The 13,805-nt window shown below is 39.0% G+C and overlaps 1 protein-coding gene across 10 annotated transcripts in view; it reads left to right on the forward strand.

Annotated features, from left to right (window-relative positions):
• The first annotated feature begins 5,445 nt into the window (after window positions 1-5,445).
• Window positions 5,446-13,805, forward strand: part of tcf3.S (transcription factor 3 S homeolog) — a 61,888-nt gene continuing 53,528 nt past the window's right edge. For 7 of the 10 annotated variants that reach the window (XM_018233723.2, XM_018233725.2, XM_018233727.2 and 4 more), the window contains exons 1-2: window positions 5,446-6,068; window positions 6,773-7,018. The gene's annotated coding sequence lies outside the window, so the exon portion shown is untranslated. 10 annotated transcript variants of the gene reach the window in all.

Here is a 13,805-nt window from a genome sequence, read left to right on the forward strand (position 1 = left end):
AGTTACAGTAAGATTTTGGGGTGAACATTTATTTGCTGTCCTAGATATTCATGAAACTATGTAGGACCAATACAGTTGATAAATATCTGTAACATTGTTATGAGCTTATTGAAGCCCCAGTCAAATTTTGCAAATAGGCACTTGACCAGAAAAGGTCTGTAAACTGCTAATATAAGTTGAAATAACAAGGGTACAGTGTCATCCATAGCCTCCACATACCTATAGAAAATGATATTAAATAGGATGGTTGCTGCAAGGAAAGGTTGCATTTGCAAATTCTGGGCAATGCATGACATTTAAATATTTGACTATAAATAACCATAAGGGGTTGTTCACCTTCTAAACACTTTTTCCAATTCAGTTGTTTTTAGATTGTTCCCCAGAAATAAAGACTTTTTTCAATTACTTTCCATTATTTATTTTTTACTGTTTTTCCAAAATCAAAGTTTAAAGTTGAATGTTGATGTCTCTGGTGTTTGATTCTGGCAGCTCAGAAATGTAGGTACAGACTTTAAATTGTTTAAATTTTGCAACATTTAATTGATACATTTCTCAGCAACATCTCTGGAGTATTAGCAACTATTGTATCAGTTCTAAAGCTGCCTGTAATGAAACTCAGAGACTCTGCTCAGCAGAGACAAAGATAAGAAATGTATCAACTAAATGTATCCATTTAGAACAGTTTACAGGGTCGACGACCCCCCTCCCAAAGCTGCTTCAGAAGGTGAAAAATTACACTTTACACTTCATTAGAAAAACGGTCACACATAGAAAATAGAAAGTCATTGAAAAAAGTCATTATTTCTGGTGATCTGTCTGAAAACAACTAGTTGTTTGAAGGTGAACCACCCCTTTAATTGAAAGAACAGGTCAAGCATCAAATGCTTACTGCAAGTACAAAGAGTTTAGAAATATACCATAAAAATATACAGGTGCTGCAATGCAAATATTAAGCCTTGTTTATGATCACAAGAACAAAGATCAAACATGGATGTAAAATGAGCTTGAATTAAATGCTATTTTCAAAGGAACTTAGTCCCATACTTGCTCTTAACAACTTGCAGCAGCAGCAATGCTCTCACCCTTAGGGCAGTGGTCCCCAACCAGTGGCTTGTGAGCAACATGTTGCTCGCCAACCTCTTTGATGTTGCTCCCACTGACCTCACTGTAGGTGCTTAATTTTTAATTTCTGACTTAGAGGCTGCATAAAAAACAGGTGTACTGACAGGCGGAGACTCTTGTAGGCTGCCAGTCCACATAGGGGCTACCAAATGGCCAGTCACAACTTATTTGGCATCCCCAGAACATTTTTAATGCTTGTGTTGCTCTCCAACTTTTTTCTACATCTGAATCTTCTTACAGGTAAAAAAAAAAAGCTGGGGATCTCTGCCGTTGGGGAAATGGCACACAGGGCATATTGTTGCCACTGTTTCCTTCCCACAAGCTAAAAATTGCCAGTGGAGAAACATACACAGGACAAAGTTGCCCAAAGTTTGCTTCTATAGTAGCCGCACCACATGTTTCCCCACTGGAGATTTGTATTTCAGCTGGTGAGAAGGAAACATGAGTTGTTTTGTTGCCCACGATAGCAAAGATTGCGAAAACCTCTTGTGCGGAATGTGTCCAAAGTAGCAATTCACTTGCATAATGCAAATCCCATTATAAAGCTGTTAATAACACAGTGCTCGGTAAGTGACAGAGTTATAACAAATACCCTTGGAAACTACATCAATCACAACTTTTACATGTCCTCTGCATGTTCCAATGTTGCAAATTACTATTCACCCACAAATATGCTGGGATTTTTAAAAAAAAAAAAATAAAGTCTACATTGTCATCAAGTACAAATACTGTTTTATGGGCCAAACAGCAAAAACAGACATAAACATGTAATAAAATCATTCAAAATACAGTAAATCAATTAGTGGTCAAAAAAGCTGATCCACAAAAAAACAGTTCCAATGCAAAAACAATGTTAAAAACAAAAAAGTAAGAAAAGTTAAGAATAAAAATGTATGTGTGTGTGTTTATTTGTGAAAGTGTATAAAATAGAAAAAGGCCAGAAAAGGGGTAAACATTGATGTGTGCTGTTTGTAACTGTGTGTTTGTATGTGTGTGTGTCTTAGCTGCAGGACAACAGGACGGATCTAGCAACAGAGTCCATACAGCAGGAAGTGTGGGGGGCAGCGCTGGGGGCTGCAGGAAATGTCCAGAAAGCAGATAGATGCTTTTTGGGATCGATACTGTGGTGACTGGATTTCAGGATCGAATGCACAAGCCCTTAGGCTTAGTCCATACAGGATGTGAAGGAGTATAATGCATTTGAGCCGCATATAAATTCAAATAGGAGGACAGAGGGACGATATGCCAATGTGCAATTTATTGCTATCCACACGACATGTTTCGGGCGTCACAGGCCCTTTTTCACAGGCATTTGAGCCGCAGTTAGTGCTGCCTGTGTAGCAGATTTTTAGTTGCTGGCATACTGAACATTTGCCTGACAAGCACATAGGGGCACATTTACTTTGCTCGAGTGAAGGATTAGAAGGAAAAATACTTTGAATTTCGAAGTATTTTTTTGGCTACTTTGACCTTCGAATTGGCTACTTCGACCTTCAAATTGGCTACTTCGACCTTCGAATTGGCTACTTCGACCTTCGAATTGGCTACTTCGACTACGACTTTGAATCTAAAAATCATTCGACTATTCGACCATTCGATAGTCGAAGTACTGTCTCTTTAAAAAAAACTTCGACCACCTACTTCGCCACCTAAAACCTACCGAGCACCAATGTTAGGCTATGGGGAAGGTCCCCATAGGCTTTCCTATCAATTTGTGATCGAAGGAAAATCGTTCGATCGATGAATTAAAATCCTTTGAATAGAATTTAATCATTTGATCGATTTTTCCTTAGATCTTTTGATTGAGTGAATTGTGGTAAATCCTTCAACTTCGATATACGAAGTCGAAGGATTTAACTCCGATGGTCTAATATCGAGATGTTCCCCTAGTGTTGTTGTGCATGGAAGGCAAAGGGTTCATGAGGATACTATTCAATGACATTTCTGATGTCTTATACACAAGTTACTGCTATATTATTCCACAAAAAGAACATGAAGTCATGCTTTGAGATTGGAAAACAGAAAGTTTAACCTTAATTGATTGTCTACCTTCCAAACACTTTTTTTTCCAATAGTTTTCTAATAGTTAAGAAATTGATTATTTTTCCAATTGTTCTGTATTTCTTATTTCTGTAATGCTTGTCTATGTAAAAATTAATTTGCTTTGTTTTCCTCCCTTTCACAGTAGAATCTCAGCAGGCCATTTTGCTGACTCTGAACTATTATACTGCAATACAAATTGCTTCAATAGTTGATACATTTTGTCAACAGCATTAGAAAGAAACAAATGCATTAATCTGAAACAGTTCATTAAAACCAAGGAGCATACTAAGTAGCAGCTGAAGTGGCTGCTCTTTAAGGGAATCTAAAGACAAAAAAACTGTGTATCTATAGTACTTTTTAAGATATTAGATGTTTTAGATTATTATTATTTTATCATAATTATAACAATCTTATTGGGCTTGTTTAATAACTAAATTATTTTTAGCAGATTTATTGTATGAAGATCCAATTTATGGAAAGGTCCCTTATTCAGAAAACCTCAGGTCTGCAGCATTCTGGATAATAGGTCCCATACCTGCATCAGCAACTATTTCAGAAACTAATAATGTAATTTTCAAAGTTCATTAAAACCAAGGATTATACTAAGTAGCAGCTGAAGTGGCTGCTCTTTAAGGGAATCTAAACACAAAAAAATTGTGTCATCTTCTAAGCAATTTTGCAATTTACATTACATTTACATTAGTTTAATAATGTAATTTTCAAAGTTGGATGGGGTAACTCTGAATAGTAATTCTGATTTATTTTTTGGGGTTAGGAAAGTCATTGAGCCCCAGGGTCAGGCTGGGCTGGTGGGACATAGGGAAACCCCTGGTGGGCCCCACCAACCCAAACCTACTTTCTGCTGGAAAGAAGGTAATATGTGTGTGGGAGGTAGGGTTGCCACGTGGCCGGTATTTTACCGGCCTGGCCGGTAAAAATAAGGGCTGAACCCAATGTTATTAATAGGGAAAAAAGATAAATATATAGGAAGGCCGGTATTTTTTTTCTAGAAAAGGTGGCAACCCTAGTGGGAGGGTAAGGCAAGTTTATTGGCGCTTGCATCTGGGGAGGCTTGCAAACTGGATTGGGGGGCTTGTGCTGGGTGGGGGAGCCCTGAAGTGGCAGCCCTGGTTGGCCCCACACATAGTGATGGGCGAATTTATTCGCCAGGCGCGAATTCGCGGCGAATTTGCGCGATTCGCCGCCAGCGAATAAATCCGCGAAACGCCCGCAAAAATTTGCGGCAAAAATTCGCCGCCGTTATAAAAAAATTTTCCGAAAAAACGGACGCCGGCGTCGAAAAAACGGGCGCCGGCGTCAAAAAGGAGACGCCGGCGTGTTTTCGCAAATTTTTCGCCGTTTCGCGAAATTTGCGAATTTTCCGGCGAAGCTAAATGGCGCAAATTCGCCCATCACTATCCACACACCCTAGTCTGACATTGTTAAGCCCCTAACTCAATTGATCCTAGCAAACATGACAGAAAAGGAAACATTAAGACAAAATTCTAGACTAAGAGATCCTACAAGGTTGCCAGATGTGAAGATTTTCGCCCGATATGGCTACCCATACCAATGATCAGATCACGATGGAGGCCTACAGAGACCCACCAGGAAAGGAAGACATCACCTCAGCGATGCCCAGTGGTTTAACTATAGAGGAAGCAGACCCCACAGTCGCATTGGGCCCGGGTCTGCTTTCTCAACAGCTAAGAAGAAAAACCCCCTTCCCCGACCGCACTCTAACCTGCGGCGGGGAAGGGGGGCACATGAGAACACAGAACGGGGAGTGGGTGGGACAGGAAGTGGGTGGGATGGTTGGGAGATTGGGGTTCAGAATGCACCAAGCCCCTCTGAAATTTTTTTTGCAGGGGGCCCAGTGCACTCTAGTTACGCCACTGCCTCCTCCCATGAGATTTCCTAAATTGCCCAATAATTATGTGGCTGATTTTCAGGCCTTTAGAGGGTCTCCAGGCCCAGGCCAATAAACTGCCAATTTAGTCTGCATATGTTATTAGTCTATGGATGGCCACATTTAGACAAAGATCTTTGTGAAATTATCTCAGCTACTTTTGCAGTAGTCTTTCATCTCTAATATGGGCATATAAAATACATGTGCAATGATAAAATGTAAGGTCTACACATACATTAGGGTAACATTTGCAAATATATGGGACCATTTTCAATGCTGGATTTCTGTATGTGTGTATAATCTGTTGTTTTCTTTTTTTTTTTTGCTTTTGCTCTTAAAATGAAGCACGATGGCAAGTGTGACCATATGCTTTTATTTACACTCCAGTACTGCGCCTTCCCAGAACTGGCAAAATGCCGACTTTAAAACCTGTTGCTATTTCCTTTCCCTTTTATTTACACTCGGTCTTAAACGGAAACATTCATGGACCTGGGAGCGTACACACGGCCCTGCCACGTATTACGCAAATCGCAAGATGCATGGATGACATACTAAGCCATTGCAAATGGGACTTCGTGCTGAACGCTGTATGAGAACACCGGACTTTGACAAGTACACTGAAACCCAAGAACTTTGTATGGTGTACAAAAACATCGTTTAGTCTTTATTAAAAAAATTGGAAGGCTTGCCAACCCCCCAACCAGTTATATTACACGACTTCCAGCTTCGCCACAAAAAGAGCTCACGTGGGCGACTGATGCGGACTAGACTCTCTGATTGGCCAACGTGACCGCAATTAAGCCTCCACAGTATTATGATTCGCCATCTTTAAGGGGCGGGCAGGGACTAGCGCGTGGTGACTCGGTTGTTGTGTAGCTCAATTTAGCAAAATACATGTTCTTCCGCCGCAGAAAGAATTGAAAATAGTCCTTAACTCCCGCCTTCTTCTTGGGGTCTTCTTTGGGCGCAGGAGGGGCCGAGAAGCTAGTCGAAGGTGAGAAAGAAAGATGGATTGTTGAATACTTAAGAACAATGATAACGTCAGTATTTGTTTAGCAAAGGCAAGAGCGGAGAATGTGGGTTCTTTATATGGTTAATGGCTAGCCTACAGCTGTTTAGCTTTATTTCTACCGGACTACGCCGCAGGCATTTAAGATGTCGGTGGCATGTTGGGATTTGTAGTCCAACCGGGGCTAAAGGGCGGTAGGGAAGAAGGCCTTGGCTTTCAGCAGGCATATTTATATATCTAGAAAGAACGGAAGGGTTATGTCATGGAGTATTTAAAACGTTAAGGGGAGTGTTTGGCAGTAAAGAGACGCAGGAAGCTAACAGAGGGGTGTTTTGTGAAATAATGGAAGGCGATTTTTAAAGTGGCAGTGTAGGATTAGTTGGGGGGGGGGGGGTTCTGATAGAGAGGGGAAATTATTTTAGAATGAAACATTTTGTAAGAAAACGAGGGAGTGTTTTCGTGGAGTTGTAGGGTGGAATGGGGGGGGGGGGCGGCTTTTAGCCGCTTCGTGAAGTTGTAGGTTTTTACTGCAGGTTTTTAAGCAAAGGGATTGGAAATAGAAGGGGGTGTTACTGTGGGGGGTGGGGAGGCTTGAGTTTTATACAAGGTGGGAGGGTGGAGGAAGGTGTGGATTTCCTCCTCACCCTCCCCTTCTCCTCTCACTCCCTCTCTCTCTGGTTACATTGTAGCATTGGAACTAGTTACAGTTGCTGTTTCTCAGACAAGAAGACAGACCTCTGAACCCCCCTCCTCTTCCCAAATAACCCCCCAGTCAGGAGGGGGGCACAGGAAGGACCCCAGAAATCATCAAACAACCCCCATCTCTGCTTTCAGCTTGAGGATAGTATAACTGCTCTCAGACCTGCTTCTCCTGGGGGACTAATCCACTTCCTATCTCCATGCAATCCTTCTGGCTGTTGACTTTGTAAAAAAAGGTAAATCATATATTTACATCCCATCTATATACTTAAGACATTTTACAAATGGGAAAAGGCATGAGGTGCTTTGCATATCAAAACCACTGTAAGAGACTGAATTGGTGCATATGTGTTTGATAATGCACATACTAAACATTTATTGAAACTATTTAATTGTTGCCACATATGTAGGCAAGTTTCCTAAAGTCTAAACATGGTTTGAAATTTAATTAAATTGTTCGCTGTTAATCCCAGAAGAGAGAGATTTCCCCCAGCAGATCTTAAGAAGCCTTTCTTTAACATTGTAATATCACCATAGACCTTGGGCCTCAGTTGGTTTACTAGAATGCAGTGTACATGTTTTAATACTGATAACTTCTCCTTTGTGTGTGCAGTAAGAAGTGGCTTTCCTGCTACTCGTTCCTTACTCCTTTTTATTTATTACTTGCTTGTTTTCGTCGTATGTTATGAAATACTAATCTCTTCAGAACTGGAACTTGCTTTACTTGTGGATTGGCTGCTTGTACTTTATATATTATATATTTTTTATATTAAACCTGCAAGGCTTTATTTCATGCTGAATTTGCAAATACTTTTAATCTGCTATTTTTCCAACAGTGTAGTTTCTAAATTAAATTCATATGAATATGGTCACTCATATTTTTAAAATCGAACAAAGCATTTTTTTTATGGAAGTTTGACTTTATAAAAGTTTTTTTCTTAGGAGTATTTGTTGTTTTGAAATATTTAATTATGCCCCTCTCAAAATTAAAAACATCTTCAGTTTTTTCTAATTTTTAAGGCTTCATTTTAGAGTACAGTGAATTTTTCCACCTTTGTGGCGTGGGCTTTGGTGGACAGGGACGCATGGCAGGGGTGTAATGGTGGATGAGAACCTTTTGTCCGTAAGGAATTGGTTCTTCCTGAGTGAGTTTGGCAGGCTCAGTTTGTTGAAGGAGGGGAGGGAGGTGGTGGAGGGGAGGGGGAGTCTCTCCCTTTCTCTGAGCTACAGAAACATCTGCTCTGTGTTAACTGGGTAGAAGAGGGATGAAGATATTCAGCAAAAAAAAAAAAAAAAAAGGGAGGGGGGGAACAAAGTTCTGAGAATAATTTAAAATCCTTTAACAAAAAACCCTTCAAACTTTTTTCCGCTTAATGCATAACACCCTGAACCCAACAGACCATTGAACACAAAATAGACCATGTTAACCCTGAGAAAGTCTACTGTGCAAGAAAACAAATACAACATTGAGTCTCTTAGAAGATGACAGTCTTATGGCTTTTCTAACAGTAAACCAAAAAGGATTTAGGTCTTTGACTCTCCAGATCCGGGGAAGGGGGTTGCCCTTTTTATTGCACAGCCAAGCTTTTGTAAACACAGTTTCTTCTTATTTTATTTCTAAAAACACAGGACTTGGCTATTCTTTGTTTTGTTTTAGTTGTAGTCATATTAAAGTGTTCTGCTATCAAACGGCGGTGGCCTTTCACAAAAACGTGTACTTTTTACTTATGCTGCTTTTAGCACATTTACTCTTCTAATATGGGGAATTCTATTGTAGGCATTTTTTCAGGAACAGTATGTAATCCATGTAAAATCCCAGCTTTAAGATCAGATTCTTTCTGCACATGCATGGGCCCTGCACATTATAAATAAATGCATGAAACCTAAAATGACATCAGCCAGATTAACCTCCATAAGGTTAACACTGCTGTGTCCTAAAAGTAATATTGATATTATGGAATCTATTATGCAGACTAGTTGGGACTTGGGGTTTTGCACATGGTAATGTGTGCAATTTGGAACACCAACCTGTAAAGGATATTCACTGGAGGGATGGCAAATTGTTAGGCCCTCCCAGTAAATAAAATCAGATTTTTTTTCCCCCTGGTCAGTGCTCCTTTTTGATAAAATGTGCATTGGCCCAGAGGAAAAAAAAACAAAGTATGGATATAGTATATAAGTAGTATAAGTCTGAGCTAGAGTTGCCTGAGAAAGTAAGTAAAATGGAGACATGACACTTTCATTTTTGTCCCTGGGCAAAGTTCTGTTGGCATTGTTTTGTCATACATCATAAATTAATGCAACCTTCGTTAAAACTCAAGTACAAAATGAATCTGACAAAATGGGAAATATTACAGGTATGGGATCTGTTATCCAGAAAGCTCGAATTATGGAAAGGCAGTCTCACGGACGCCATTTTTAAAAATGATTTCCTTGTTCTCTGTAATAATAAAACAGTACATTGTACTTGATCCAAACTAAACTATTATTAATCCTTATTGGAAACAAAACCAGCCTATTTGGTTTTTTTAATGTTTACAGGTTTTTCTATTAGGCCTAAGGTACAAAATTCCAAATTATAAAAAGATCCCTTATCCAGAAATCCCCAGGTCCTCAGTATTCTGGATAATCGATCCTATAACTGCAATTTTTTTTTGTTTGGTATGGTTTTTCAGATATTAGTTTTGCCATTTCTTTTGACTTTAACATCACATTTATAAAGCAACATATTCGGCAACACTAAACAATAAATGGGTATATACTGCACATGTAACATACAAAGCAGCCAGTAAGCAATACAAGAGGTATAGAGGCCTGCCCAAAAGAGCACGTTGTTCTTTATCATTTTGTTTCTACACCACGGATATTCAGTTTTATTTTTTTTACTAAACTAGCTGTATGTTAAGATAGTATTGTATAAGATCACATTTTTATCCCTATATTCTTTAGCAGACTAAAAGTTCCAGCATTATGCTGCTGTAAGATGTCTGCCTGAGGATACTCTGTTTTGTAGAGAGCTACTTGTTTGTCGTTACTGATGTTGAATACTTTATTCTCTGAACTCTCTAATCTTCTGTGTATTCTGTGGGCTTTGCTGCTCATGTTTAAGCAAAGTTACTGATCATACTTATGCTCTGCGTTTACTTCAGTAATGGAGCACACCCAAAGGTAATTGAAGTAGCAGCTGCTTAAGAAAAAAAAATATATTATAATAAAATTAAATGTGCATAACATTTTTGTTAATCATGCTGTTGTAAAATAGATACTAGGCATTCTGCATTGTTTTCTAACCGTCTGTATATGAAGAACCCTTTTCCCTGCACTGCTACTGCAGAATATGTTTATCCTTTCTGAGGTGGTCTACATAACTTCAGTAAGACTTGGTGTAATGATGTTAATTTTTAGTGAAACTGTACTTTACTCTGCTTAGGCTTACAGCAATACTCTCTCTGTTTGTGTACGTGAGTACACAAATCCAGACCAGTGTTCTGTATGTGTATATTTAATAACTGAATATGCATTACATGCTGGGCTGAAAATTTCCATTAGTTAAAGATTATTATAAAGAACTGAGTGGTTGAGTAAAGTTTTAAACTGTTAAATTTTTTACCCAGGATTGTATTTTTTAGGCACCTTTTTAATTTACTTTAGCTACGTAGTTTTACCTTGAATACATTTGTATATAAATTCACATGCATTGAGTGTCCTATTTTAAACCTGACTTTCAGCCAAAGAACAATTTCTCCTAGGTTTATAACATGAAAAATAGCTTTTATGTCAATAGCCTTCCACATTACTAATACTAGGGACGCACCGAATCCAGGATTTGGCCTTTTTCAGCAGGATTCGGCCAAATCCTTCTGCCAGGCCGAACCAAATCCTAATTTGTATATGCCAATTAGGGGGGGATGGAAATGGCATGAGTTTTTGTCACAAAACAAGGAAGTAAAAGATGTTTTCCTCTTCCCACCCCTAATTTTCATATGCAAATTAGGGTTCAGGTTCGGTATTCGGCTGAATCGCTCGCAAAGGATTTGGGGGTTCGGCCAAATCCAAAATAGTGGATTCAGTGCATACCTAACTAATACTAATAGTAATACCAGTTGCCTGTAATGTGTGTCGTCTTGTTTGCCTGTGCCAAGGATATATATTAGTTTGTTTTAACGTGTTTATCACCATGTACAGCACTAAATATGCCTCTGCTCTAAAAAATCATAACTATTGTCCTTTTTTTCCCTCAGCCCATTAATTAAAAGGTGCTCTAAATCTTTAATGGTATTTATTTTGAATCTTGGTTCAAGAGTAAGAGGTTGCTTGAAATGTCTAAGTATATAAGTAGGGATGGGTGAATTTTTTTCGCCTTGTTTCTCCATGGAAATGACGTCCATAGACTTGTATGGCGTTGTGCGACAAAAAAAAAAATGCAAGTCAAAAAAAATTTGCCGCGCGGCAAATTTTTGGACGCCCATAGACTTTAATGGGCATTGGCGACATTTCGCAGGCAGCGACTTAACGAAACGGGTCAAATTCGCCCATCCCTATATATAAGAATTATTCAATCCTGTCCTATGAAAAAGTTTGGTAACACCTCTCAGCCTGCATAATAATATACTCCACTTTCAACAAAAAAGATAACAGTGGTATGTCTTTCATTTCCCATGAGTACTGGGGTGTTTTTTGAGCAAAGATATTTAGTGAAGCAGTATTCAGTTATAAGAATCTAAATCAAATGTGACAAGCTGCTTGTGCAAAAATTTTGGTACCCTTGTAATATTGATTACTGGAAACACCAAATTGGTTGGATTAGCTCGTTAAGCTTTGAACTTCATAGGCAGTTGTGTCCAATCATGAGAAAAGATATTTGGTGGCCAATTGCAAGTTGTGCTTCTGTTTGACTCTCCTCTGAAGAGTGACCGCATGTGATACTCAAAGCGATTCTCAAAAGATCTGAAAACAAAGATTGTTCAATATCATAGTTTAGGGGAAGGATAAAAAAAGCTTTCTCAGAGGTTTCAACTGTAAGGAATGTAATCAGGAATTGGAAGGCCATATTATTATTATTAACATGTATTTATATAGCGCCAACATATTGCGTATGCACAGTTGCTGTAAAACCCAGGTCTGGCAGGCCAAGAAAAATACAGGAGAGGTATATGCGGAGTATTGTGTGTGGGTAGACAACCCAAAGCTCACCTGCAAGAAAATCTTGCTGCAGATGATATATCTGTACATCGTTCTACAATTCAGCGCAATTTGCGCAAAGAACATCTGTATTGCAGGGTGATGCGAAAGAAGCCCTTTCTGCACTCACACCACAAACAGTCACTTGTTGTATGTAAAAGCTCATTTAGACAAGCCACAGTTATTTTGGAACAAAGTGCTTTGAACTGATGAGACAAATTATTTGGTCATAACAAAAAGCGCTTTGCATGGCGGAAGAACACCACATTCCCAGAAAAACACCATGAGGTTCCATCAGGCTGTGTGGCTAGTTCAGGGACTGGGGCCCTTGTTTAAAGTCTAGGGTCAGATGAATTCAACCCAATATCAACATATTCTTCAGGATAATGTTCAATCATCAGTCACAAAGTTGAAGTTACGCAGGGGTTGGATATTCCAGCAAGACAATGACCCTAAACACGCTTCAAAATCTACAAAGGCATTTATGCAGAGGGAGAAGTACAATATTGTGGAATGTCCATCACAGTCACCCGACTTGAATATCATTGAAAATCTATGGGATGATTTGGCGCAGGCTGTCCATGCTCAGCAGCAAATTTAACTGAACTGAGAGATTTTGTATGGCTGAATGGTCAAAAATACTGCCATCCAGAATCCAGACACTCATTAAAGGAGAAGGAAAGCTACAGAGGCATTTTATTGGCAATAGATGAGCTGCAAAAAGTGCAAGCTAGAATGCTATATTTATTCTGTAGAATGTTTTAACATACCTGAGTAAAAAGCTGTAGAAGCTCTCAATTTGTTTAGGATAGCAGCTGCAGTTTTAGCTTTGTGTGTCATCACTTCCTGCTTGAGTCTCTCCGTGCTCACTTATAGCTCTGGGCTGCGATTAAAGCAGAGAAGGGAGGGGGAGGAGCAAACTGAGCATGCTCACGCCTGGGGCAAGGCAGTTTAAGATGAAGACAGGAAGTCTGATACAGAAGCCCATGTGTACACAATAGAAGGAAAGAAATGCAGTGTTTCTTTTGACAGGGGACTCAGAGCAGCACTACTTTGAGGGTTTACTAGTATATTTAGGTGGACCTTTCTGATCAGGCTTACTTAGTTTTAACCTTTTCTTCTCCTTTAAAGGCTATAGGAGGCATCTAGAGGCTGTTACATTTGCAAAAAGAGGCTCAACTAAGTATTGATGTAATATCTGTTGGGATGCCCACATTTATGCAACTATATGACACTGCTGTAATACTACTGTTTCCATAAGGCATGTTATATTAAAAGGAAGTTGCTCATTTGAAAGCTAAACCAATGATAAACAAAACTCCAAAAAACTAAAGGGGTTCCCAAACTTTTTCATATGACTATGGGACAGCTCCATCAAGCAGGTATTATATAATGCAATATTGTAAGAGCTCTTTAACTGACCTTGTCATGAAAGTATCAATTTAATATTTGTACTTGAAGACAATTTTAAATATTTACTAAAATATAAAGGTAGAAGTAATTTCTGGAGAAGTTCTGTATGTACATTTTTGAAAATATTATACCTATACTCCCTTTTGCTTGTGTGAAGAAATGTGTTCCTTTTTCTCACTTGAGATGTACAATTACCAGCCTTTTTGTGCTCGGGGACTGAGGTTCTAGCTACAGCCTATGTTGTCTTTGCTGCCATAACATTTAATCCCCATGTCTGTATAGTTATTTAAGGCATGTGCTCCATACCAAATCCACAACAAAATAGAACATTGCTAATAATATTAGAAGTTTTTAAGCACTCCTGTTTGAAAGCATAGGAAACTATATGGGACACTTATGTAGTTTAGAGACTGAGTTCAGAGCAGGTAA

Source organism: Xenopus laevis, chromosome 1S (assembly GCF_017654675.1).
Source record: "Xenopus laevis strain J_2021 chromosome 1S, Xenopus_laevis_v10.1, whole genome shotgun sequence".
NCBI lineage: Eukaryota > Metazoa > Chordata > Amphibia > Anura > Pipidae > Xenopus > Xenopus laevis.